Here is a 26,690-nt window from a genome sequence, read left to right on the forward strand (position 1 = left end):
TTCTTGTCTTTGCATGGCTTACCACCAGGCAAACTTAAGATAACCCCTGCTGCTTCAGGACAAAAACCATAGGCTTTTCAATTTCTTTTCTGAATAGAAAGCCATCTTTGTTAACTGGGATCTAAAATACATATATACTGATTCCCTGGATAATAGTACAATAGATTCATCCTTGAAAGCTCATACATTGAAGCTAACTCTTTATGATCAATCAGAAAAGGAGAGACTGGTTGGTTGGTTGGTTGGTTGATTGCTTGGTTGGTTGTTTGTTTCTTATTTTATGGATATTGGAGAGCTCATAGAATCACCATGGATTGGAGAACCAGGTTTTAGTTTTGGCTTCCAGAAATAATTCCCAAACTGTACCTCAAAACTGAGTTGATGAGGAAATCATTGACAATGGCCCTGAGATCTGGACACTTCGATTGGCCCCTTGCCTCTTTAACATCCCTGCCTTCTTATAAGTTTGGGACTAAAGTTAAAGTCCAATGTGGATATAACCGATTGGCAGACCCTAAGTCCCATGCCCTGGCCCTAGTTTCAAAGAACACTGAAAAACCAAGTATAGAATATTTTTAGGGTCTATGCAGGGTGATTTTTGCCCTAAACCAAGATTCAAAAAATAAGACATTCCCTAAACTAAGAATAGTATTCAGTTACTGCCTGACCATAATGAATGACAAATATCTACTACAACTACCATTTTGGACCATACTTCCAAAAGTATCATTATAAAACAATTAGTGTTTAAGAATGAGAGTTTATGCAAAGAGCAAGTTAACTATTCTTTTATTTCATTTTATTTTTTATTATTATTTTTTTACTATTCTTTTAGATCAATAATTTCAGTGGTTCAAAAACCTAACTATCCATCAAAATGATTGGGGAAACCTTTGTTCAGATTTCACACAAGGAGATTCTAAGTTAATAGGTCAGAGTCTGGGGCCTGGAATCTATATATTTTTTAAAGATTTTATTTATTTATTTACGAAAGAGACAGAGAGAGTGTAAGCAGGGGAAGAGCAAAGGGTAAGAGATAAGGAGATTCACGTTCAGCACAGAGCCCGACTCTGGGCTTAGTCTCACAACCCTGAGATTATAACCCAAGTCAAGAGTCAATTGGTTTGGGCAGCCCAGGTGGCTCAGCGATTTAGCGCTGCCTTCAGCCTGAGCTGTGATCCTGGAGACCCAGGATTGAGTACCACATCAGGTTCCCTGCATGGAGCCTGTTTCTCCCTCTGCTTCTCCCTCTGCCTGTGTCTCTGCCTCTCTCTCTTGTGCTCTGTGTCTCTCATGAATAAATAAATAAATAATCTTAAAAAAAAAAAGAGTCAATTGGTTAACCAACTGAGTCACCCAAGTGCCCCTGGAATCTATACTTTTTATAAATTCTTCTGGTAATTCAAATACAGTCTTCAATGATTTGGAAACTACTTGTTGAAATCTGTCCTTATACTTAGTTCAGAGAAAACAAACCTGGGTCTGCATTAGTTTTGCTCCTAAAGTCCAAGAAGTAGCCATATAAAGAATCCTCATATTTTATAGTTATTATGGAAGACCCTAAAATTAATAGGTAATAATTAAGTGTGGTTTATCTGTATGATGAACTCTTGCACAGAAATTTAAAATGTTCATTATTAAGAGTATTTGATGGCATGGGAAAATACCCATTATACAATATCAAAAGAATAAAGCATAACATTCGATATTATGTTGTGTCTGCGCAACATGCATACATGCTCTCAACCATGTAAAATAAACGTACACGTAAGTGGCAAAAGTAAGCTTTAATGTGTATACTATACACCTCCCTTCTTCATCCACTAATGAAAAAAAGGCCAGAAACACTAGGAGAGTTTAAGCACAGAAGCTAAGTCTGCAAATATAATAAAAATCCAGGAGAAAGAGAAATAAAAAGAAAGGCTTCAATTACAAAAGAGAAAAGCTATCTTTCGAGAGGTGGTTAAGTTTAGAAGAGAAAGCACGTTGACCAGGGATGGGATTTCTCAGCCTCAGCATGACTGACATTGAGGCTGAGCAATTCTTTCTTGTGGGGAGCTGTTCTGTGTGTTCTTAGCCTCCATGTGCCAGATGTCAGTAGCATCCTGCCCCTCCTCCCCAGTTCTGACAACCAAAAATGTCTCCTGACATTGCCAAATGTCCCCTCAGGGGCAAAATCACCCCTAGTTGAGAGCCACTGCCCTGGAAGTAGCTGAGAGCCAACTGGGGAAACTAAGTAGGAAAACCTGAGAACAGAACCAACTCTGAGCAAGCAGGACTGAGAAAAGGAGGAGGGAATAATAGTGTGGGTCATGTTGTTTGTGTCCAGAAAAAGCCTTCCTGAGGCCAGATTCAACTAGAGCCTCTCCAGAAGTTTATAAATCACACACACACACACACACACACACACACACACACACACACATATACTTTGTTTTTGGGTTAAGCTAGTTTAGACTGAATTTTTTGCTGTTTGCATAATCACCCTCTTTAATGCCCTAAAACTTTTTCACAAGAATCAGGCTTAGTGAAGAAATTGGAAAAAAGAATCAGAATGTCTAAAAACAACTTCAACTGGTTGGAGGAATAGATCAACTTTACCTAGGGTTCCAGGTGGCAAATGGTCACCTGAGAGAAATAAAAATCCCAAGCTGGCACAATTTGCAGGAGTGGAATTCAAGTTCACAGCCACTGATAGGGTGCAGGAACTGCATGCTGGGAGTTTAATATATACACTAGCTTGGAACAGTGAAACTGGAAGGGCAAACATGGAATCATCTGGATAGGACACTTCTGAAGACCAAGGTCATGAGTCACCCAAAGAAAATACATTCCCATTCCAGATGGGCTCTCATTTAAAAATTCTTTAATAGATTGAGATCCTATGTTGGTAGATAAAGGATTTCAAAGTAAGTTGGGAGTCAGCCTCCCATACAGAGACTTTGAAGGAGGTGATTAACAAATAGCTAGGGCTGGGACGCCTGGGTGGTTCAGCGGTTGAGCATCTGCCTTTGGCTTAAGGCATGATCCTGGAGTTCCAGGATCCAGTCCCACATCAGGCTCCCAGCAAGGAGTCTGCTTCTCCCTCTGTCTATGTCTCTGTCTTCTGTGTCTCTCATGAATAAATAAATAATCTTAAAAAAGAAAAGAACTAGTTAGCTGTTAAATTTCTCACCCACATCGAGGAGAGGACTTGGAGATTGGTGGATTTCTTTGGAGTGTTGTTAATGCTCTGATGAGGAGAGAGAGGAGGGATGTCAGACAACACGGGCTAGTGTCTGACTCCCACCTGAAATCTAATGTGTACAAAGCAGTCTGGTAAGCCATGGACAGACAGGCCAGAGGAAAGACAGATACTCTAAGTTCAGCCTGTTTTCCCAAATGTGCAGGGGTAAAAATGCATATGTGTTTCCCATCGACTGAATGTGGGCCAGATAGAAGAGTTGACATAGGTTCACAGCAAGGTGTAAACAGACTTCATCAGAGAGAAACTGAAGGTACCACCAGACCCTAGGAGCTGTGAAAAAAAAACATGAGACAGCTGAAGGCATGTGCAACCACCCAGATGAAGGGAACATTAGACAAATGGGAAAGGAAGTCTCAGAAGAATCCACAAACATACTCAAGAGAAACGAGTCAACTTTAAACACTTGCCAGGCTCAGTTAGCACTGAGCCATCTAATTGCAGTACCACTTGCTTAGGAATGTGTGCCTCCCCTCATCTTTCCTCCAGTCTCAGGGGATCAGAAACCATCCTCAGAAAAGAACTGAGGAAAGAAAGAAAAAAGGAAGGAAGGAAGGAAGGAAGGAAGGAAGGAAGGAAGGAAGGAAGGAAGGAAGGAAGAAAGGAGGGAAGATGGGAGTGACCAAAGAAGGGAGAAATAATTCAGCTATGCCCCCTCTCCAGAATAACCTGCTGCAAGAGAGAGGTAAAGTCTTGGCCTTTTAAACACGGAGTATCACATGGGACTGGATATGAGACTGTGTTTTCAATGTAAAGTGACTATAGAAGTTTCTGTTTCCTAAATATGCCTAAAAGGCATGGGGCCTGAACAAATTTACAGCCAAGGGGAGTTGAAGACTAGTCCAACCAAAAAAATTTTAATAGGTGGCAGAAATAAAAGTAAACTTCAGGGCACTTGGCTGGCTCATTCAGTGAGGAATGTAACTCTTGATCTTGGGGTTGAGTTTGACCCCCACGTTGGGTGTAGAGATCACTTAAAAATAAAATCTTAAAAAAAAAAACAGTAAAAGTAGCTTCCTATTACATACTTTTTCAAAGTACCAGTTTATCTTTACAATTCATATAAGGAAACAAAGCCTCACGAGAGAGAGACAAGAAAGGCAACAAATTGCCGAATGTATGTCCTTAAGAAATTTAGATAATGAATCAATCTTTAAAAACAAATCCTTAAAATAACTTTTAATTTTTAAATATAAAGGAATAGAATTTATTAGTTAAGACTGAATATTTATTTAAAAAGAACAGGAACAGGGGTGCCTGGCTGGCTTAGTCAGTAGAGTATGCAGCTCTTGATCTCAGGGTTGTGAGTTTGAGCCCTAAGCTGAGAGTAGAGTTTATTTAAAAAGAAAGAAAGAAAGAAAGAAAGAAAGAAAGAAAGAAAGAAAGAAAGAAAGAAAGAAAGAAAGAAAGAAAGAAAGAAAGAAAGAAAGAAAGAAAGAAAGAAAGAAAGAAGAAGAAGAAGAAGAAGAAGAAGAAGAAGAAGAAGAAGAAGAAGAAGAAGAAGAGGAAGAAGGAGAAGAAGAAGAAGAGGCGGAACACTTGAAAAAAAAACCTAGCTAAATACAAGTTTGAAAATGAAAAATATAGTCCATGAAATAATAATCAGAGGGTTGATCGAATGGCAGACTAGACACTGGGGAAAAGAAGTTGAGTGAACTGGAAGATAAATCTTAAGAAATCATCCAGAGCTTCTCTGAGCAAAGTTGCTGCTGTCCCATCACCAGTGGGTTTTCTTAGGAGCTATTCCTTCACCTATTTTTCCTCCCATTCCTACCAGTTCAGATCAGCCAGGTCCTGCAACTGGGAAGAGTAGCGTGCTATTTCCTCTGAAAGCAAGGACTGTATTTCCTCATTTGGGCTACTCCATGACCAGACCATAACTCGTGGCCGTAATGAGCAGCAAGACCTTAAGGAAGGCAAGAATCATCTTGTGAAGTTTTATAGTTTTCAGGCAGGAAAAGGCTGCTTTCCTCCCACAGAGGAGACATTCTGCTTTTGCCAGCCCAGAGTTATGGGAGAATCTGGGGAGCCCAAGATTCTCAGGGCTGTCTATTCAATTGTCCTAAGGCCCGAACTCAGAGTCCTCTCCTATCCGGGCCCTGCCTTTGGCGTAGGAGGCCTGGTGGGGTTGTGCTTTCACTGTCCTTTGTAGCTCTGCTATCCTCACAATTTGTGCCTGAGCCTGGGTATTAGCACCACCTGCCCTCTAACTGCAGGAGATGAATTGCTTTAAAAACTGCCTTGAATATTACTCAGCCATTAGAAACGACAAATACCCAACATTTGCTTCAACGTGGATGGAACTGGAGGGTATTATGCTGAGTGAAATAAGTCAATCAGAGAAGGACAAACATTATATGGTCTCATTCATTTGGGAAATATAAAAAATAGTGAAAGGGAATAAAGGGGAAAGGATAAAAAATGAGTGGGAAATATCAGAAAGGGAGACAGAACATGAGAGACTCCTAACTCTGGGAAATGAACTAGGGGTGGTGGAAGGGGAGGTGGGTGGGGGGTGGGGGTGACTGGGTGAAGGGCACTGAGGGGGGCACTTGATGGGATAAGCACTGGGTGTTATTGTATATGTTGGCAAATTGAACACCAATAAAATATAAATTTATAAAAAAATAATAATAAAATAAAATAAGGATGAATAGCACACAATTTTTTAAAATTAAAAAAAAAAACTGCCTTGGGGACCTTCACCCTGTGCCTGAGTTGACAGCTGAATTGAGCCGGCTTTTTCTATTTTCTGGGCTTCTGTATCAGTCAGAGTTTGATCAGAAAAATAGAACCCCTAGAAATGATCTAGAATACGGGATTTATTACAGGGATTCAACCTCATGCAATTGTGGGAGCTGGTTATACAGTCTCTGGCACAGCTGTAGCTTCTGTATCCAGTGTTAAGACTAAAGAAGGCTGGGCAGACAGTCTAGCCCAGGAGTCAGAGCAACTGGAGGAGGAGATTTGGTTAGAGCTGGAAGAGCTGTGGGCTGGCAGTTGCTTCACATCCACGAAGTGAGCCAGCAGAGCAGCAACAATGTCTGTGAGCTCACCTTCTGCTGTGGTCTAAATGTCTGTGTGCCCCGCCCCCCTTCATATGTTGAAATCCTAATAATCAATGTCATGGTATTAAGAGACAGGACCTCTGGAAGGTGCTTAGTTGAGATTAGGTTTCTTATTTTAAAAATGAATGGCTCTCTTATAAAAGAAATCTACAGAGCACCCTAGCCCTTTCCACCATGTAAAGATACCATTAAAAGTCCTCAACCTAGAAGAGGGTCTTCACCAGACCATGCCAACATCCTGTTCTTGGACTTCTGGACTTTAAAACAGTGAGAAATAAATTTCTGTTATTTATAAACTACCCAGTCTGTGTTATTTTGTTACAGTAGCCTGAGCAGAACAAGACACCTTCTCATTGTGAAATAAATATGGCTACATTCCAAATCTCACATGGGTCATGTGGCCCAAATTAACCAGATTGTGCAGGAAAGGGGATTCTGAGAGAGGTAGTCCCTAGCTTAACTCAGTGACGTAGAACATACCACCTTAGCACCTAAAGCAATTAACAGGAGTCAACCAGTATTAAAATCCTTATAATTACCATTGTCCCCATATGACTTGATGTTACTGTTGATAACAGTATATAATGTAAATAATGTTGTGCCTTCCACTTGCCCCTCAGGCCACTGTCCTACTGATGAGAGTCTAGTAACTGATGCTCCTGGATGTCAGGAGTCATCACATCTCTTACCCCATTGCCCTCTGACCATAGAGAGATTCCAATTCCAGAATTCAACCTGAAGCTCTGCTTTCTAGACCATTTTGGCCTGGATTTCCCCCTGGGAAACAGACCTTGAGACAGCGGCTTGTGTGCAGGCAGCTAATTTGGAAGGCAATCCCAGTGATGGGAGTGGTGGGTAAGGGGGAGGGAAAGTCAAGATGAGGGTGAATCCTTGAGTTTCTCACCACTGTGGGAAACTGGGCTTGAACCTGTCAGGATCTCAGAAAAACCATATAAGATGTGCCTCAAAAGTGATCATAGGGGCAGCCCCGGGGGTGCCTAGTGGTTTAGTGCTGCCTTCAGCCCAGGGCATGATCCTGGAGACCAGGGATAGAGTCCCACGTCGGGCTTCCTGCATGGAGCCAGCTTCTCCCTCTGCCTGTGTCTCTGCCTCTTTCTCTCTCTCTCTCTGTGTCTCATGAATAAATACATAAATAATCTTTAAAAAAAAGAAAGAAAGAAAAGTGATCATAGGAGAGGGGCACCCAGGTGACTCAGTGGTTGAGCATCTGCCTTCAGCTCCGGTCATGGTCCTGGGGTCCCGGGATCGAGTCCTACATCAGGCACCCCATAGGAAGCCTGCTCTCCCTCTGCCTATGTTTCTGCCTCTCTCTCTATCTCTCTTTCATGAATAAATAGATAAAATCTTTTTTTTTAAAGTGGTCATAGGAGAGATGCATGAAAAAACTTTGTATGGATAAAAGGAATATTTATCTACCTTCTCCCAATCCACATTGGACTAAGTTTGTGCCCTAGAGTGTTGTCTCTCTCTTACTTTCAGGACGCAAATCCTAAGTGCCAAGGGGGTTGGTTCTATTGGCATCCCATGGCCCCGCAGCTGAGCCAGGGACATCATGTTTTACCTGCACAGACCTGGTGGCCATGGCAATGGTCAAAGTGGAAGGTGAGGAGTGAGCATGTGAAATGGGACAAAAGTGTTGTCCAAGACAAAGAGGAAGAGGAGAAAGAAAACGAAGAAGATACAAGGAGGAAACAATATTTCACTAAAAGTTCTGGTCCCTCAGATAATGCCTGATTGGCTAAAAAGCAGAAGTGCCACAAGCAGAAGGTATTGAGCAAGCAGTCCCCATGGACCCTCAGGCCATCCCAGCTGCAGGTTGATAACACATGGGAGGCCAGTTCTGGTCTACACATACCCCCTCAAAAGGCTTCTCCAGGTGAGCTATCACCTTGCTCTCCTAAATTAGACTAAACTCATCCATAGCCAAACCCCCAGATGAAAAGTGACCCATGTAAATAAAGGGTCGTAGTGCTAAGGAAAAGCACCAGATGTCTAAGTGGCTCAGTTATACACATTGTATTGGCTAAGGAGGAATAGAGAGAGAAATAAAGAGAGAAGGAGACTACTCCTGCTATGAAGCAAGGGGTAGGGGACTGGTTCCACAGGATGGCTCAGAAGAATAAAGATCTAAACGCCCTCACCAGTGAATCATGCCAAGAGCACTTCGTCACAGCTTGAACTCTTCCCTGACATGTTCCCATTTTTGATTTTGTCTCTAAAGAGCAGCTTGGGTGAAAAGGAGGGGGCTAGGAATGAGTTTATTTGAGAATGTTGACCTAATACACCACATATAGAAAGCGATTCCCTTTTCTCCTGCAGCCACCTTACAAACATTTCCAGAGAGGGCAACAGCTCCTACAAGATGTGTAATCCTTATCAACACAGCAAAGATCACATGGCTGTTAAGATAAAGGTTTGGCAGTTCCAGGGTGGGCTTATCATGGTTTAGCAGTAAGCGAGTTTTGTTGCTTCGACTGCATTTAAAAAGTTCATTGATTTGTAGCTAATACCAAGTTGTCATAGTTTCATGAGTAACAGCTTGTGGTTTGCAGAATCAAAGCCTTTTCCTGAATCAATAATAGCAGATTCACTGAGGTGGCCAGAGCACCTGCAGAGAGGGGAGAAACCCAGGTAGAGAGAAGGAGTAAATTTGATCAGAGCATAAATGGTCTATAAAAGAGGAAAAATGAAACTCTCTTTCCCAAAGCAGCAGAAATTGAGCCTTTTATAAATTCAAAATGACCTGTAAAGAGACCATTGTTTTCAAGAAAGTTACGGATTAAATACGTGTAAACACACGTGTAATAAATGGACTCTAAGAAAGGAAAAGTCAAATTGAATATTTTTAAAAAGGTTATCAATAAATAAAAAAGGTTATCAATTGGTTTAATCCTCATTAGGCCAACTTTTCCATACTGTGACCTTGGCACAACTGAATATTTTTCTAGAACCAGTTTCTTGGAAAATAGTGACCTGAACTTCTCTTCATTCCTTAGGGGAAAATAGACACAGGCAGGCAGACACACATGCACACACACACACACACACACACACACACACATACCCATACCTATACACACCCATTATATTACCCCTGACCCCACTAAAGTGTATTTCAGATAATATCTTAGTATTATGTGACTTTCATAGCATTCTCTCAGCCTGCTCTATTTGAGCTTCATCGTATCCATGTTGGGCCAATAGAGCTGTTATTTTTAGTTCCTTTGGAAGGAGGAAAAGATTGAGTCTTAGAAGGATTCAGAACATTTCAGCCCGATTCTCCTAGCCATGCCCAGGGCAGACATCACTAATGAATCAAGGAACTCTCTCCTAAGAAGCTCGGACTTAGCCTCAGAATCCTCTTCGAAGCATACCTCCAGGCAGCCACTAGAAGTTACTAGAAGATGGACTGAAGAATAAAAGCTGTCTGCCATCCCAGACCCACATGATCTGCCCACAGTCATGGGACCACTTCAGGTAAAGCCAAAACACACACATCTCTCCTCCCAGGGCTTCTTATGAACAATAGAACACTTTCACCTCCATGAGGTGGGCTCGCCCTGGCTACAAGCTATGGCCACCAGAGTTTTTAGTTGCCTTTCTACATACAACTGCCAAACTCCATTCATGCTCACTGTTTAGGAAGGTTAGGACATAACAGAGAGCTCCTAGAAACTTTGAAATTACGTACGTGGTTCACATCATACCTCTATCGATTCTGTTGCTCTACATGATATGTAGGTGCCAGAATCTTTAAAAAATGGTATTCTTTAATTTAAATATCTATTGAGCCCAAATAAGTGAATAAATAATTTCAGAGCATGATAAATGGCAGGAAACAGATGAAGCAGGGTGGTGAGAGGATAAAAAAATGACAGTGGTGGAGACAGGGTGAGCAGTAATTTCAGGTAAGGTGATCAGGTAAGGTCTCTCTAAGGAGGTGACACTGGAATACAGACTGGAACAAAGTGAGGGCCATGCCACCTGAAGATCTGGAGAAAAGGTCTTCCACAGAACAGCAAGAGGAAAGAAACAAGCAATGCCCGATTAAGAAATAACATGGGGAATATGCAGGATGTCACAGAGGCCACGGTAAGGACTTTCAATTTTATCCTAGGCATGATGGAAAGCCTCTGTAGGCTTTATAACAAGTAAGTAGTGAAGCTAATTCTGTTTTAAAAGATTACATGACCAAATGTTTATTTTTAAAGATCACTCTGGCAGCAGTGCGAACAATGTACTCAGTTGAAGGGTTGAGAATAATTGGCAAAAAATCAACCTGGGGTCGCTCATGACAATACCCCAATCAGAAGGTAGAAAGATGAGTCTGGTGAAGTAGTCCATAGATAAAGACTGATGCGGGCCTCAGTAGCTATCATAGGTTCAGGTTCTCCTAGAAGCAGATGTGAAGACCAGATCAGACATGCAAGAGTTTTATTGGGGGAAATGCCTGCAAAGGATGAAAAGGAGGAGGCAGAGAAGGGAGAGAGGGACTTTAGGCCTTAAGGAGGTCTGGTACCTGTGAAAGAGTGATGGAAGGAAGATTGGACAGGAAGAGTCTTTGATGACAATACAGTTCCAAGAAAGGTTTGGCCAGAGCCATCGGGAGTCTTCATGCCAGAGTGGCCAGGATTGGCCTTGCCATACTTTGTCATTTACTGGGAAGAGCCTGTGGGAGACAGCCTCAGCAGGGATGTGGGGGTGGATCCAGAAGCACAGCAGCTGGAGCGATCAGTCAACCATGCCTGGCACAGCAGAAGAGTTCAGCAGCCAATTTTCACGGCCACAAGAGCAGCAGGAGTACGGAAGGACCCACTCCCTGCCTTCTCGGGGACTTAGCTCCTGCATCTCTGTTCTGTCCATCTGTACATGAGCATGCTTTAGGAAGTTGCATCTTAGGAAAGCCTTCTTTTCTTGATCTCAAATCCTCCTCTACATAATGCTCTCTTCCATCCCCCTACACATCCAAGTTTCTACAAAGAGTGGTCCCGCTACCAAAGATGCCTCTATGTCCTCATCCTCTTTAGTACTCAGCAGTCCACTCCTCTCCCCTGCTCCTCCCTCAGCCCCAAGGCTTCCCTTGTGAAGACCATAAGCGACCTCCATCTTGCTAAAGCTGATAATAGAGACTCTACAGTTCTCTTCTTCCCTGATTTCTTAGCAGCATTTTATAAGGTGGATTACTCACTCCTTCTTAAAATACTTTCTCTCCACTGGTTTCTGTGATGTCACATCCACAGATATTTTTTCTATCTCTCTTACTCCCTGCTGGTTCCATACACATCTAAACCTTCTCACTCTCTTCTCCTTCTGCCTGGAAGAGCCTATTGCCTTGCTGTATGTATGATGGGAAGCCGCCTTGACATTGCCTTTCATCCTCTTTCCTATGGGGCTTAAAATGAAAACCCTCTGTTTAGTTCTCCAGGTTTTACCTCCTTAGAAATCATAAATCCTTTCTTCTCTCCACAAAATCTGTCCCTTGTGAATGGAAAGGATTTGCTTTTCCTATTTTTATTAGGTAATATACAGCTTTGCGCAGTGGCAATATCATAGCCAATGAGGTTTATCCAAGGCACGATTGTTGCTATTAGGTAATAGATTTTCTAAATTTGCTTAGCTTTTTAAATTCTTATTTTTCAATTGAGATATAATTGACATATAACATTGCATTGGTTTTAGGTGTCCAATATAATGATTTGACATATGTATATACTGTGAAATGATCACGACAGTAAATTTAGTTAACACCTATCTCCACGCGTAGTTTTATTTTTTCTTATGATGTAAACGTTTAAGATTGAACCTCTTGGCAACTTTCAAATACACAATGCAGTATTGTTACCTATTGTTGCTTTACTGTACGTTAAAGCTTTACTGGGGTTTACTCATTCTCATAACTAGCAGTTTGTACCTTTGGACCACTTTCACCCATTTTGCCCACCTCTCAACTCCCACCTTTGGCAACCACCAATTTATCCTTTAGGTCTCTGAGTTTGTTGTTGTTTTCAGGTTCTGCATATAAGCGAGATCATACAGTATTTGTCTTCTGGCCTGACTTATTTCACTTAGCCTAAACCCTCAAGGTCCATCAATATTGTAAAAAATGGCAGGATTTCCAATAGCTTTTCTTTTTATTCTATTAGGTAATATATTTTAAAACCGAAGCTAATACTTAACATCTTTTTTTTTTCCAACTATGTCTGCCCTCCCTTGAAGCAATGGGATACCTCATCTTCCATGAGTGGAGAGTGCAAATTGTTGAGAATGAAATCTCTCAGCGCCAAACTGTCCATAAAGCATGTCCACCTGTGTGTCTCAGTGGCAAAACAAAATGTTACATACTTAAAACTTGTGATTCTCCACCCCCTCATATTCAAATCTGCATCACCTCCAGTCTCCCTCAACCAGGAGAATGGCTCCTCCATTCATTCAATTGCTCAGGTCACAAATCTGGGAAACAACTATATCAACTCATCCCTCTTGTCTACTTCCTCCAGTGGGAAACTAGATCTTGTCCATACTGCTCTGTCCCCTCCCCAATTTTCTCTCCCCTGTGTCCACTTCTCTCCATCTCCACTCTACTGTCCAACTACTAGCCATCATTATCTCTTCTCTGAATTGCTGCAATAATCTTCCAATTGGTCCTCCTGCTTCCACTCTTTCATCTTTCCAATCCTATCCCCACACAGCAGGCTGAGAAATCTGACAAAACCCATCAGATCTCTCAGACATCTTACTTTATATCCTTTCAATGGTTTCCCACTACACTTGCCATAAGATACAAAATGCTTGATATGACCTCCAAGGCTCTACAAGTTCTGTCTTCTGCCTCCCTCTTTGGACTTACAGCAAGCTACTTTGCTCCTCAAGCTCCAATACTGGCCTTCCCATGGTCTCTGAATGCTCCACTCACTTTCTTCCTCTGAGACTTCACACATGTTGATCCTTTATCTTCCCAACACTTGTTCCTTTGCCTTCTACTCAGCTTTCTACCTGAGATTCCTCAAAGGGGCTTTTCCTGAACTATCCAATCCAAATTAAGTCCCCAAGTTACTCTCATGGCACCTGTTTCTTTTCCTTCATATCAGTGATTGTTATATGTGATTATTAAGTCATGCATGAGATTTACCTGTTGAATGCTTCCATTCCCATAGAGTTAAGAGCAGAGCAGGGACCATGGCTATTTTGCTCATTGGCTAGCACAGTCCCTAGTGTATAGTAGAGACTCACTATCTACTGAACAAATAAATGAATGAATGGTCTAGGATAGGTAGAATAATAAATCAAAAAGGAAGAAGATAGAATCTGAGGGAAAAGGTTAAAGGTAAAGAGTAGGCAAAAGAAAAGGAATCAGAGAAAGAAACAGAAAGATCAGGAAAAAGGTAGAATCAGAAAGAAAAATAAGATTTGGGATTTCTAAAGAACTACAACTCAGAAGACAGGGCACAGAGTTTTTACTATATGCCCCAGACAGAAAATACCAGTGCCGGCAAGGAACAGCTAGAGCTATCACACACTGCTGATACAAGCATAAAATGGTACATGTCCTGCTTGGCAATATGAAAGATAAGCATATGCATAATTAATGTACCCACAATTCTACTACTCAGTTTTGCCCAAAAGAAATGTGTGCACATGGGCACCACAAAAACATGGACACGAATGTTTATTGGAACACTATTTATTACGGTTAAAAACTAAAAGTGACCCAAATGCCCATCAACAGTAAAATGAACAAATTGTGACATATTCTTACTATGGAATACTACATAGCAATGAAAATGAATGAATTACATGACACACAATGAGTTGGATGCACCTCACAAACTAATTGTTCTGTGGAAGTAGTCAGATACCAAAGAGTGTGTACCGTATGATTCTATTTGCGTAAAGTTCAAAATCAGGCAAGACTAATCCAGTGTTAGAAATCAGAATAATGGTTTCCTTTAGGGAGATCATGTATTCACGATAGAATGATAGAGATGAAGCACAAATGGGGCTCTGGGAGATGGTATGTTCCGGGATGTGACTACCAAGTGAATTTAGTTTGCGACTATTCACTTGACTCACACTCATGATTTGTGCACTCTATGCTTGTAATACTTCAATAACAGCTTACTTCAAAAGACAACTTGGTAGTCTTCTATTGAAATTGCTTAGCAGTGCCTAAAATAGATTATCACTGAATCTTTTCAGGAAATGGAAGTGTTGGTGTGTATGCCTGAGTGTGTATGTATGTGTGGGTGTTGAACATTGAATATTCTTCAGGAATGCAGTCAGGTGAAAGGAAACATCAGATTTATTATGCTCTCTTAAATAACTTGGCTATGTGCCATAGTGTTTCCATAGAAGTTTCTCTATCCATTGAGAGTCAATCTACTTGTACTGTTAGAAGGATCGTATGTAACCCCAACCTATACCACATCTATCAAATTCCATTTTACCCTTTCCTTTTATTCAGTTAAGTCATTCAATCACTGAGCATTTTCTCTGCACCAATCCCTGTGAGGAGTATTAGGGATTCAGAGAAAACTATACATCTCCCCTTCTTATCTCTATTCTTAGGTCCTGAGGAATTCAGCAGGGATGCTTGCCAAGAGCATCTAAGCCAAGGAACAGGATCTGGGGCAAGACCATGAGAGACTTCCACCTAAAATAGCTGGAAATTGTATAATCAGAGGGGCAAGGGAAGCCAGAGTCCAGTGGGAGGGAGACTTGGTACAAGGAATCAGAGATGGCAGACAAGCTGACTTCAGGAAACAGACGCTGAAGAGATCAGGCACAGGTCAGGAAGTAGATGGAAAGATGGCCCAAGAGATCAGTGGAGAATAAAGAGTGTTGGTGGGTGGGATCCACACTGGGTACATCGATAAGGAGTGCATTGTCTCTTAGAAATTGAAAAACAATATGAAACTTACTAAAAGTCCGGCTGCTTTGTGTTATCACCACACACCAGCAGTCCTAAAAAAATGTTAGTAAAATACTCCTAAGAGCGCTCGCTAGAGTAGTGGTTGTTAAGAGTGACAAACTGGGAGCAGCCTAAGTGTCCCTCACCTGAAAAATAGATGAGTGAGTCTAAGTATATTCTTACAGGGGAACGCTGCACAACAGGGAAAGCATATCAACCAGCACTCTCTGTATCCACTTGGGCAAGTCCAAAGCATAATTACTAGTTGCATTGTAACCTAATGCCACTTACACAAAGTTTCAAAACACATAAAACAAGGGCTGTGTATGGATCATTGTAAAAGCCCACCAAGTGCATAGAATGGCCAACATGGGGGGAGTGATGATCCCTGGAGGTGGGGAGAAAGGAAAACAATCAGAAAGGGTACAAAGGACTTTGTTTTTTTTGTAATTCTTTTAAGCCCAAACCATGCATCATTATTTTTATTATCTGTTCTTTTTTCAATGTGTCAGAAATATCTCACAATATAAAGAAAAGACTTTGACACAAACTACCCCCTCCCCAAACACACATAAGAATACTTCTGCCTGCCAGGAAGAACTGTGTCTGTCTGACCCTTCACCCACCAGTGACCCTTCCCCACCAGGGAAGGAAAAAAAGAAGCTGACACACGTGAAGGTGTCAAGAGCCCATTGCTATTGGTGGCGTGAGGTGGGCAAAGGGCCAGGTAGACAAAAATCTGGCTTTCTGAGGAAAAGTCTCTTGCAGTACATTATCTGGACAAGACAACATGGTCTTAATGCTGATGTAGGGTAAAAAGGTTACCATACCTGTGATAATCTGCTCCCAAACACCAGGCCCAGACCTTGTTTCACGTAAGCAGGCAGGGATGACTCAACTCTAAACAGTTCTAAATCCGGGAAACGGCGTGCCCATTATAACCAGGCACCGTGACATTTTGGAATATGTGTTGGTAAGGCTCTCCATGTTAAGTAGCTTTTCAAGTTGTTATTAGAATCACGTTAGCGCAGCACTGCAGCAAACGTCCCACGTCCACAGATGATTCTTTCCAAGAAACCTATTGGTTTGCTTTTCTTCTCTTTTCCTTGTGAATAGCAGCTGACAGACAAAGGGGAGCTGGTCTGGGCCTTTGATGCCAATGCCAACTGAACAATAGCCCTGCTTGTGGCAATCACCCTCTTTGTTCAGCCAGGAGAATGCTGAGGCTGTTGCTCATTGGGTCTCGTGTATGTGGGTGGCCAGAGCAAGGTGCATTTGGCAGCCAGATGTAGATTCTGGGTGGTATGAGCTGACTGTCCACAGAGCTACAGCTTGGGACTTGGCTGGAACTCCCCTGACCAGTGCAATCAGAGAGACCAGATGGACTCGCCTTCTCATCCTTTGAAGATGGTCCTTTATTTAGCTACAGGGAAGAAGCAGCCAACCATCTGACCTGGAAAGCATTCTCGGGCAGCCTGGTTCTTTTTGTGCACATCTAAGAGAAAGGGAAAGTGCACTGTTGAAAGAAAAATTTAGGGACAGCCTTTGCAAGCCACTGAGGAGTTTGCAAAATCACACGTACAAATGGGCACCAGAGGTTCAATTAACCAGTGGGAGCTTCCCATTTATTTTCCTGGGGCAGTTCCACTTAGAAGGCAGATGACACTTCAGGGAATTTGTCACCATTTCTAGGGGCTCCTGTGCTGTTGCTGCTACAGCTGAAATGGCTACTACTGCCACCAGAGCCACTTCTAGCCACTGGAGTGCTCCTCCCTTAGACCTCCCTCCTTAGAGGAGCAATATGGATGTGGCTGGTGAACTGGGGCACAGAGGTTTTGTTTGTCACATCTGTTTGTGCCGCTATCAGGCAGAGATACTGAGTTATTATCACAGTCCCATGGGGACCCAGTTGTGGCTCAAGTGAGCTGCAGCATAGAGAGCTCTGTCCCTGCCCACACTGGGTCATAGGGTTTCTCTAAAATGCAGCTAGAGCTGGGCCCTCCCACCTAACAAGTCCTTGGGGTATCTACCAACCACCTTGTGTTTTGAGCTCTGTCCCTCTAGGCCAGTTTCCACGGTATAGCTTCACACTCTCTCTGGCTAATCCCCTTTAGATACTCTACGTAGCTGGGTGGTATTCCCGCTTTGGATGAGGGTTTCATCCCTAAATACAAACTCTGCCCATAGAGTCTGCTCTGGGATCTGGCTCATGAGACACTAGGATTGGAGGTGAGAGCACAGGGCTACTATGCACAGTTGTACCAGCTATTCACTGCACAAGGTCTTCCAGCCAGGATGGTGAATGGAGGCTGAAATCAGGTCCTATGGACTTTGACTATTTCTACTTCATCAGCATTTACCTAATGGGTGCAAATGCCAGTGCTTGCTACTTTCTGTTTCACTTGCTTAGATTAGCACATCTCTCTCTCTCTCTCTCAATCTCTCCCTTTTTTTTTTTTTTGAAAGCTGTTACCCTCTTAGCTTTGACCTTATAGTTCTAGTGGGAGCTGCCAATCTTAGTATCCTAGCCCCCAAACACCCGGTCTAGAGGTAGATGCATGGCAAAAACTGAGACATCAGAGTCCTTCCCAAAGGTTTTCAACTAAGGGCAAGGGGTCTTTTCTCAGTAGAGGGCCACGGTGGAAGAACGTGAGTCCAGAAGCACCAGGGACCGAGTTTCCCACTGTGGGGAGGAGACTGGGGTAAAGGATAATGGAGCCAACATGTAAAGAGACAGAAAGGCAAGAAATGGGGAGTCCTCTGTAGGCCCTAAAGTCCTGACTCAGGGCATCACTGAGATCAGTTGCACAATCCTCCATTCCAACCCTGCCTTCTTTTATGAGCCAACAAATCCTCTCTGGGCTTCATCAGTCTACCCCATTTCTATCCCTTGCAACCAAGAGAGCCCTGCTAGACACAGTGCCCAATAAAGATCTTAAATACTGGTTCTGCTGGGAAAAACAAACAACTAACATTTTTTGAAGGTCTAATATGTGCCTACCACAAACCCGATGCTTCTACAAATTATATCATTTTAATTCTTTTACAAACCAGCAGTAGGGAATATTAATCTCCTTGCTTTTCAGATGAAGAAACTGAGGTACAACGTGGTTTTCCAAAACCCACATAACCTAGAAATCTTCTAGAAAATTCATTCTTTTCTATAAAACGGGCAATAAAAAGCTTTGAAGTATTCACCAGCATCTTATGAAAGGGCCTTCCCCATGGAGATAGCCTCAGTATCAATCATGCTAGAAATTCCAGATATACCACATTTTATATATCAGGTGTTGAACACTTGAGTGGTTTCCACATTTTTGTTTAAATTTATTTGTTCATGAGAGACACACACAGAGAGAGAGAGAGAGAGAGAGAGAGAGGCAGAGACACAGGCAGAGGGAGAAGCAGGCTCCATGCAGGGAGCCCGACATGGGACTCGATCCCAGGTCTCCAGGATCATGCCCTGGGCAGAAGGTGGCACTAAACCGCTGAGCCACCTGGGCTGCCCTGTTTCCACATTTTGACTACTATGAATAATGCTGCTATGAACTTCCATGGACAAGTTTTTGTATGAATATAAGCTTTCAATTTTCTTGGGTATATATCTAGTAGTGGAACAGCTGGGTTTTATGGTAACTGTATGGAACTCTGTACCCCAGTTCACCAGCCACATCCATATTGCTCTGTCTAAATTTTTGAGTAACTGCCTGACTGTTGTCAAAGAATCTACATTTTTATATTGCCACTAGCAATAGATGAGGGATGCATTTTTTCCACATTCTCACCAAAGCTTGTGATTATCTATCTTTTTTTATTATTATTATTATAACCATGGTAGTAGATGGGAAGTAGTCTTTCATTTGGGTTTTGACTTGCATTTCCTTGATGGATAAAGATGTTGGGTATCTTTTTGTGTGCCTATTGGTCATTCATGTATCTTCTTTGTAGAAATATCTTTTCAAGTCCTTGGGTTACTTATCTTTGCAATATTGAATTGTCTGAGTTCTGTATATGTTCTGGATAAAAGTTCCTTATAAGATATATGATTTGCAAATATTTTCTCCCATCTTTGGGTTGTCTTCACACTTTTTTGATAGTGTCCTTTGAAGGACAGAAGTTTTTAACTTTGAAGTCCTATTTATCTTTTTTTTTTTTCTTTTGATGCTCTTGCTTTTGGTGCCATATCTAAGAAACTTAATCTAGGCAAGATCACAGATTTACTCTTTTATTGTTTTCTAAGAGTTTTATAGTTTTTGTTCTTACATTTAGATCTATGATCCTCTATGAGTTAATTGTGGCATATGTGTGAAGAAGGGATTCCACTTCATTCTTTTACATGTAGATATCCAGTTGTCCCAACACTATTGTCAAAAATACTATTCTTACTCAATTATCTTGGCATCTTTCAAAATCAACTGACAATAAAAGTACAGAGTTAATTTCTGGATTCAATTCTATTCCATGATCTATAAGTCTATTCTTCTGCCAATACTGCATTATCTTGATTACTGTAGCTATTTTGTAAGTCTTGAAATGAGGAAGTGTGACTTCTCCAAATGTGTTCTTTTTTGAGATTGTTTGCATTTCTAAATGAATTTTAGGCACAACTTGTTAATTTCTACAAAAATGAAACTGGGATTTTGGAAAGCTTTGCCTTGAATCTGTTGATCATTTTGGGGAGTGTTGCCATCCTAACTACATTGTCTTTCAGTCCATGAACATGGGTGTCTTTCCATGTATGTCTTCTTTAATTTTTTCATTGATGTTTTATAGTTTCAATATACAAGTCTTGCATTTATTTTTGAAAGCTATTCCTAAGTATTTTATTCTTTTTGATGCTCATATAAGTGGAATTCTTTTTTTTTTTTTTAAGATTTTACTTATTTATTCATGAGAGACACAGGGAAAGAGGCAGAGACACAGGGAGAGGGAGAAGCAGGCTCCCTACTGAGAGCATGATGCAGGACTCAATTCCTGGATCCCGGGATCATGACCTGAGCCAAAGGCAGATAGATGCTCAACCAGGTGCCCCATTGTAATTATTTTCTTAATTTTATTTTTGAATTGTTCATTGCTACTGTACAGAATATAATTGATACTTTGTGTATGATCTTGTACCATGCAAGGAGAGGTCATTTTGCTTCCTTCTTTTCAACCTGGATGTATTTTATTTCTTTTTCTTGACTAATTGCCTTGGCTGGAACCTCCAGTACTATGCTGAATATCAGTGGTGAGAGCAAACATCCTTGTCTTGTTCCTAATCTTAAGGTGAAAGCTTTCAAACTGTTAGCACTTAATCAGGTTAAGCAAATACCCTTTTATTCCTTGTTTGTGAAGTGTTTTTACCATGAAGAGGTGTTAAAATTTTTTAAGATTGATGTATTTATTTGAGAGAGAGACAGAGAGAGAAAGAGAGAGAGAAACTGTGAGGAAGGGAGGGGTAGAGGGAGAGGGAGAGAGAGTCAGACTCCACACTGAGTGCTCCACACCTCCTCCACATGAGGCTTGATCCCAGGACCTTGATATCATGGCCTGAGCCAAAATCAAGACTCAGACACCAAACTGACTGAACCACCCAGGTGCTCCTGTTAAATTTTTTTCAAATACTTATTCTGTGTCAATTAAGATGACTGTAGGTAGATATTGTTATTTTTATTGTAGAATATTACAATGATTGATGTTTGGATGTTAAACCAATTTCTCATTCCTGGGACAAATCCTAGTTGGTCATGATGTGTAACCACTTTTATGTGTTCCTGGATTTTAGTTTTTAGTTTATGTTTAAGAATTTCTGAGTCTATATTCATGAGAGATAGAGGCCAATCAATAATGTTCTTTACTTGCATGGTTTTTACCTGGTTTGAGGTAAGGTTAATACTGACTTCATAGAATAAATTTTTAAGTGCTCCCTTGTCTCCTATGTTTTGGAAATGTTTGTGAATAATTGATATTAATTGTTCTTTAAATGTTTGATAGAATTTAGAAGTGAAATCATCTGACCCTGGGCTTTTCTCTATGAAAAGTTATTAAATTACTAATTTCATGCTTTCTTTCTTTCTTTCATGAGAGAGAGCACAAGCAGGAGGAGGAGTAGATGGAGAGGGAGAAAGAGAATCACAAGCAAACTCCATACCAAGTGTGGAGCTGGATGCAGGGCTCAATCTCACAACACTGAGATCACAACCTAGGCCAAAATCAAGAGTCTAATGCTTAAGCAACTGAACCAGTCATGTGCCCCACTAATTTCATTTCTTAATTTGTTATAGGTCTATTCAGATTTTCTAGTTCTTCTTGAGTAATTATGGTGTTTGTGATTTTCCAGAAATTCATCTATTTCATCTAAGTTATCTAATTTGTTAGTATATAGTTGATCATATATAATCCTTTATTCTTCTATTACCCTTTTTATTTGTCTAAGGTAACTAGAAATGTTCCCCTTTTTGTTCCTGATTTTAGTAATTTGAGACCCCCCCACCTCCAGTCACCCTCACTAGAGGCTGACCAACTTTGTTGATCTTTTTAAAGAATCATCTTTTGGTTTTGTTGATTTTCTGTATCATTTTTCTATTTTCAATTTCATGAATCTCCACTCTCATCTTTATTATTTCCTTCCTCCTATTTACTTTTAGCTTCATTTATTTTTCTTCTTCCAGTGTCTTAAGATAGAAGGTTGGGTTATGGATTTGAGATCATTCTTCTTTTTAAATATAGGTATTTACAACTGTTGGTTTAGCTCTGAGCACTGCTTTAGGTGCAATCCACAAGTTTAAGTATGTTATCTCTTTATTTTCATCCCTTTCAATGTACTTTCTTTCTTTTTTTTTCTTTAAGATTTTATCTGTAAGTAATCTCTACACCCAACCTGGGACTCAAACTCATGACCCCCAAGACCAAAAGTGGCACACTTCACTGACTGAGCCATCCAGGTACCCTTTAATGTATTTTCTTATTTCCCTTGTGATTTTTCTTCATCTAGGAGTGTGTTGAGGCACCTGGGTGACTTGGTTGATTAAGCATCTGCCATCAACTCAGGTAGTGATCCTAGGGTCCTGAGATCGAGTCCCACATCAGGCTCCCTATGGGGAGTCTGTGTCTCTGTCTATGCCTGTGTCTCTGCCTCTCTCTCTGTGAATAAATAAATTAAATCTTTTTAAAAAGTGTGTGTCCTATAGACAGAACAGAGTCAGTTCTTTTTTTATCCAGTATGACAATCTGCCTCTTCTTTTTTTTTTTTAAGATTTTATTTATTTATTCATGAGGGACCAGAGGGAGAGAGGCAGAGACACAGGCAGAGGGAGAAGCAGGCTCCATGCAGGAAGTCCGATGTGGGACTTGATACCAGGTCTCCAGTATCACGCCCTTAGATGCTAAACTGCTGAGCCACCCGGGCTGCCCCAATCTCTGCTTCTTGACAGAATTATTTAATCCATTTATGTTTAATGTTATTACTGCTATAGCTGAGTTTACATCTGCCATTTTACTTTTTGTTCTCTATAAGTCTCCTGTCGTTTTTGTTCTTCTGTCCTCCTCTCTCTTTTCTTTTGCATTAATTTAACATTTTGTGGTGTAACATTTAAATTCCTTTTAATGATTCTTTGACTATATATAATTCTGTTATTTTCTAATGGTTGTTCTATGGTTTCCCATATACATCTTAACTTATTAGAATCTACTTCAGATTTATAGTAACTTATCTTAGTAAGAAATAAAAACATGACTCCTATATAGCTGTATTCCATCTTCTACATTTTATACTATTATTGATATGCACATTACATCTATATACATTACAAACCCAACAATACATTTCTATAATTATTATGTTACATAGTTATGTTTGTTAAAGAAGATGAGAGAGGAAATATGAACAAGTATTTATAGAGCTTGTTATATGAACCTTCTTACTTGCCATTTCTGATTCTCTTCATTTGTTCCTTGTGCATTCAAGATACCATCTGGTGTTGTTTCTTATTCTTATACAGCTTTGCTCCCACTTGCCTCCTTTGTGCTGTTATTGTCAAATATGTTACATTTTTATGTGATATCAACCCAAGAATACAAGTATATGCATGTATGTGTATAGTTTTATACAATTGCTCTTCAAATAAATTAAGAGAATAAAAAAGAAAAATATGCATTTATACTGTCTTTTATAATTCCATAATCACCTTTATTGGTGTTCTTTCATTTTTTGTGTAGATTTGAACTACTACTTGGGGTCATTTGTTTTCAGCCTTGCAGAAATTTCTTTAGTATTTCTCATAAGACACAGATCTGGTAGCAATAAATCCTTTTGATTTTTGTTTATCTGTAAATATATTTCACGTTCATTGTTGAAAGATAGTTTTACTGGATGTCAGAGTCTGGGTTGACAGGCATTTTTCTTTGAGCACTTTGATTGCATCATCCCACCACCTCTTGGACTTCATGGTCTGATAAGAAGTTAATTATTAATTTCATGGGGGTTCCTTTAAACATGAATAGTTTTCTGTTGCTGATTTCAAGATTTTCTCTTTGTCTTGTCTTTACCCATACCTAAGCTAGAGCTTCCACCTCTAAGTGTAGGCTGTGTGGAGAAAGAGAACTCAAGATCCTTCAGTTGCTCTGGCCTGGATTAGAGCTTCTGTAACAGACAGCTGGGAGAGGTGGAGGAGGATGAGAAATGCTGCAGTCTGCCCCTCCTGGGAGATGCAATAGCCCTTGACTGGGTAAATGTTCTTCACTGTACCCGCCCAGAGTGGACCTTTTGTCACACTGAGCTGAGGGGTTGGTTGGGAGACAGGAAGACGAAGCATGTCATGGCTCAAATGCCACAGAGTAACTATTCTTAATGTGATTTTGTATGTTTTCTTGAATAAATGTTTCTTTGTTTGCTGTATGCCTTTTAGACAACTTCCAGAGTCTTCAAATTTTTTTTTTTATAATCTTTACTTATTAATGGTTGTTTTGCTAGGAGAGAGGATCCATGGAGCTCCTCATACTGTCATTCTGGAATCTGTTTCTGGCACACATTGTTATGAAAATTGCATAATTTTGGGTAGCCTGGGTGGCTCAGCAGTTTAGTACTGCCTGCAGCCCAGGGGCTAATCCTCTCCCTCTGCCTGTCTCTCTCTGTCTGTCTCTCATGAATAAAAAATAAAATCTTTTTCTAAAAAAAGAAAATTCCATAATTTTGGGGCACCTGGATGGCTCAGTCAGTTGGCTGTTCTACTCTTAGTTTTGACTGGGGTCATAGTCTCAGCATTGTGGGATAGAGCCCTGCTATGGGCTTATACTGGGCAGAGTCTGCTTATCCCTCTCGCTCTCCCGGTGACTCTCTCCCACTCACATTGCATGCATGTGCACGTACTCTCTCTATATATATAAAATAAATAATAAATATATAAAATATTTTTAAAAGAGAAAGTTGCATAATTTTACATCTTTCTTTTTTGACGTGGCTTAATAATTTTCTATATTATTATAAACTCTTCACAAATGTCATTTCTAGTTGTTGCACTGTAGTCCACCAAATTGAATATACCATACATTAATAACTTTATTTAGAACAGTTTAGATTTACAGAAAACTTGGAAAGGTAGATTTGTAATATATGCTATTCTCAATTTTACCTATATTAACATCCTACATTTACTCTACAACTTGCTTTTGGCTTGCTCCTCATTTTTCAAAAGCTTAAGAAATGACATGGTGAACATCTTTGTACACAATATTCTTTTGTATATTTAGCTATTTACTTGGTGTAGATTTTTTTCAGAACTGTAATTACATGATCAAGGGATTTTAGAACATATTTGACTCTCTATGATCAAAGTCTCTAACCTGTATCTATTACCAAAATTCTACTTGGCATCAGAGTTTCCACCCTATATGTTATGATTTCTAGTTTTATTCAGGTAAAAGGTGTGTCTCTTAAGTACAGCCCCTGGCAAGGGATGACTATGAAGCTAAATGGTTTGCAGGAATTGACTGAAGTCCTAGGTAATGATCTTGACACCCCCAGCAGACATATCCTTACCATGCCAGTCATCCATACTGATCAGCCTAATCGCTATTAAACATATAAAAGGGCAGTTAGCCTTTTAAATCTGACCACAAGATAGAGAACCAAACAAACATTACTTAAATTTGGTTCTATGTGGTGTCATGTTGATCTAGATAAGTGGTTCTCAAGTATGATTCCCAGACCATCAGAATCACTGATCTAGAGAGGTCAGAGAGTGAGGGCTGACACCAATATTCAGGTGTAGGAATCAAAACTTTCAAACCTTAAAGTCTGACATGCTTAGCCTCACATCTGGTCACAAATGTTGTGTGTGGCTGCTGCAAGTATTTTGACTTTCCCCAATTGATAAGATAAAGGACAGAGGAAGGATAAAAGATCAAAGTCATGATAACCATTTGGGAGTGATCTTATATAGGGAAAAGAGGTGATAAATCACCAATATTATAAAACCACTCTTTGGTATTCAGGCCAAGCTAACAACGGCTGGAGGGAGGTTGCTAGGGCTCAAAACACATAGCAGGCAAGCTCAATGTTCTCTCTGAACTCGGGTTTGAGAGCAAGGTCTCACTACTACTGTTCACTCTGGTCTCAAATAACCCCTATTGTATATAGATTTGGGCTAGAGACTGTCAAATTAGAAGGTTCCTGGAACTCATTTCTCAATCTTGAAGGTCACAGAGGCTACTATAGTACCTGAGTAACACTGGCCAATGGCCCACAGTGAGTGATGCTATGACATCAGGGAACTGGTCATAAAGCCTAGGAGAGGCATCCTCGCAGATGGCATGAGCATTTTTGAGGTGCCACAGAAAGGCTGCAACAGGAAGCTTTTCCCACACCTACCCCAGTAGTGCTAAGGGATACAAGTGTCATAGTCTCAAAAGCAGAGCTTAGTTTGCATGCCCTGCCTTCATTAAAAAAGCATAAATGCTGGGGAATTTTAAATACTTATAAATACTTCATAGTATAAGGAACCAAGCCAAACTCTGGTGGTTGAGGGGTTTCCCTAGAGTTTATAAGCTCTAACTTTTCCCTCACACTGGTACTTTCAGAGTAGGGGTGGGTGGCTGGCTGTGGGGCAGGCTGATGGGGTAGAGGTCAAGCAGCCCATGCAGTGGCCCTAGAGCCTTGCCCCAGCACTGACTGCTGGAAGTGGTGGAAGTGGTGGGGGAGGGAAGAATAAAAGAATTAATCATGCCTAGATCTAAAGGTAGGAAACTAGAGGCCTTATCACCTGGAGAACACAAGCTCAGCTGGGATCCCCTCTCTGAATTAAAGTAGGGCTCACTCTCTGATTTATGACCATGTGGTGAGGAAGGAGGAATGTAGGTCTCTAGAAGACCTCAAGTATGGGAACTCCACTCCTGAATGTGCAAAGTGAAAATTTTTTTCTAAAATGCCCAACTCCCACTCCTGCCAGAACTTAATCATTATAAGGAACCA

At 40.7% G+C, this 26,690-nt stretch overlaps 1 pseudogene; it reads left to right on the top strand.

Moving 5' to 3' along the window:
- The first annotated feature begins 11,860 nt into the window (after positions 1–11,860).
- LOC140639271 (U4 spliceosomal RNA) lies at positions 11,861–11,979 on the top strand (annotated as a pseudogene).
- The last annotated feature ends 14,711 nt before the right edge of the window (positions 11,980–26,690 follow it).

This window comes from Canis lupus, chromosome 8 (genome assembly GCF_048164855.1).
Source record: "Canis lupus baileyi chromosome 8, mCanLup2.hap1, whole genome shotgun sequence".
Lineage (NCBI taxonomy): Eukaryota > Metazoa > Chordata > Mammalia > Carnivora > Canidae > Canis > Canis lupus.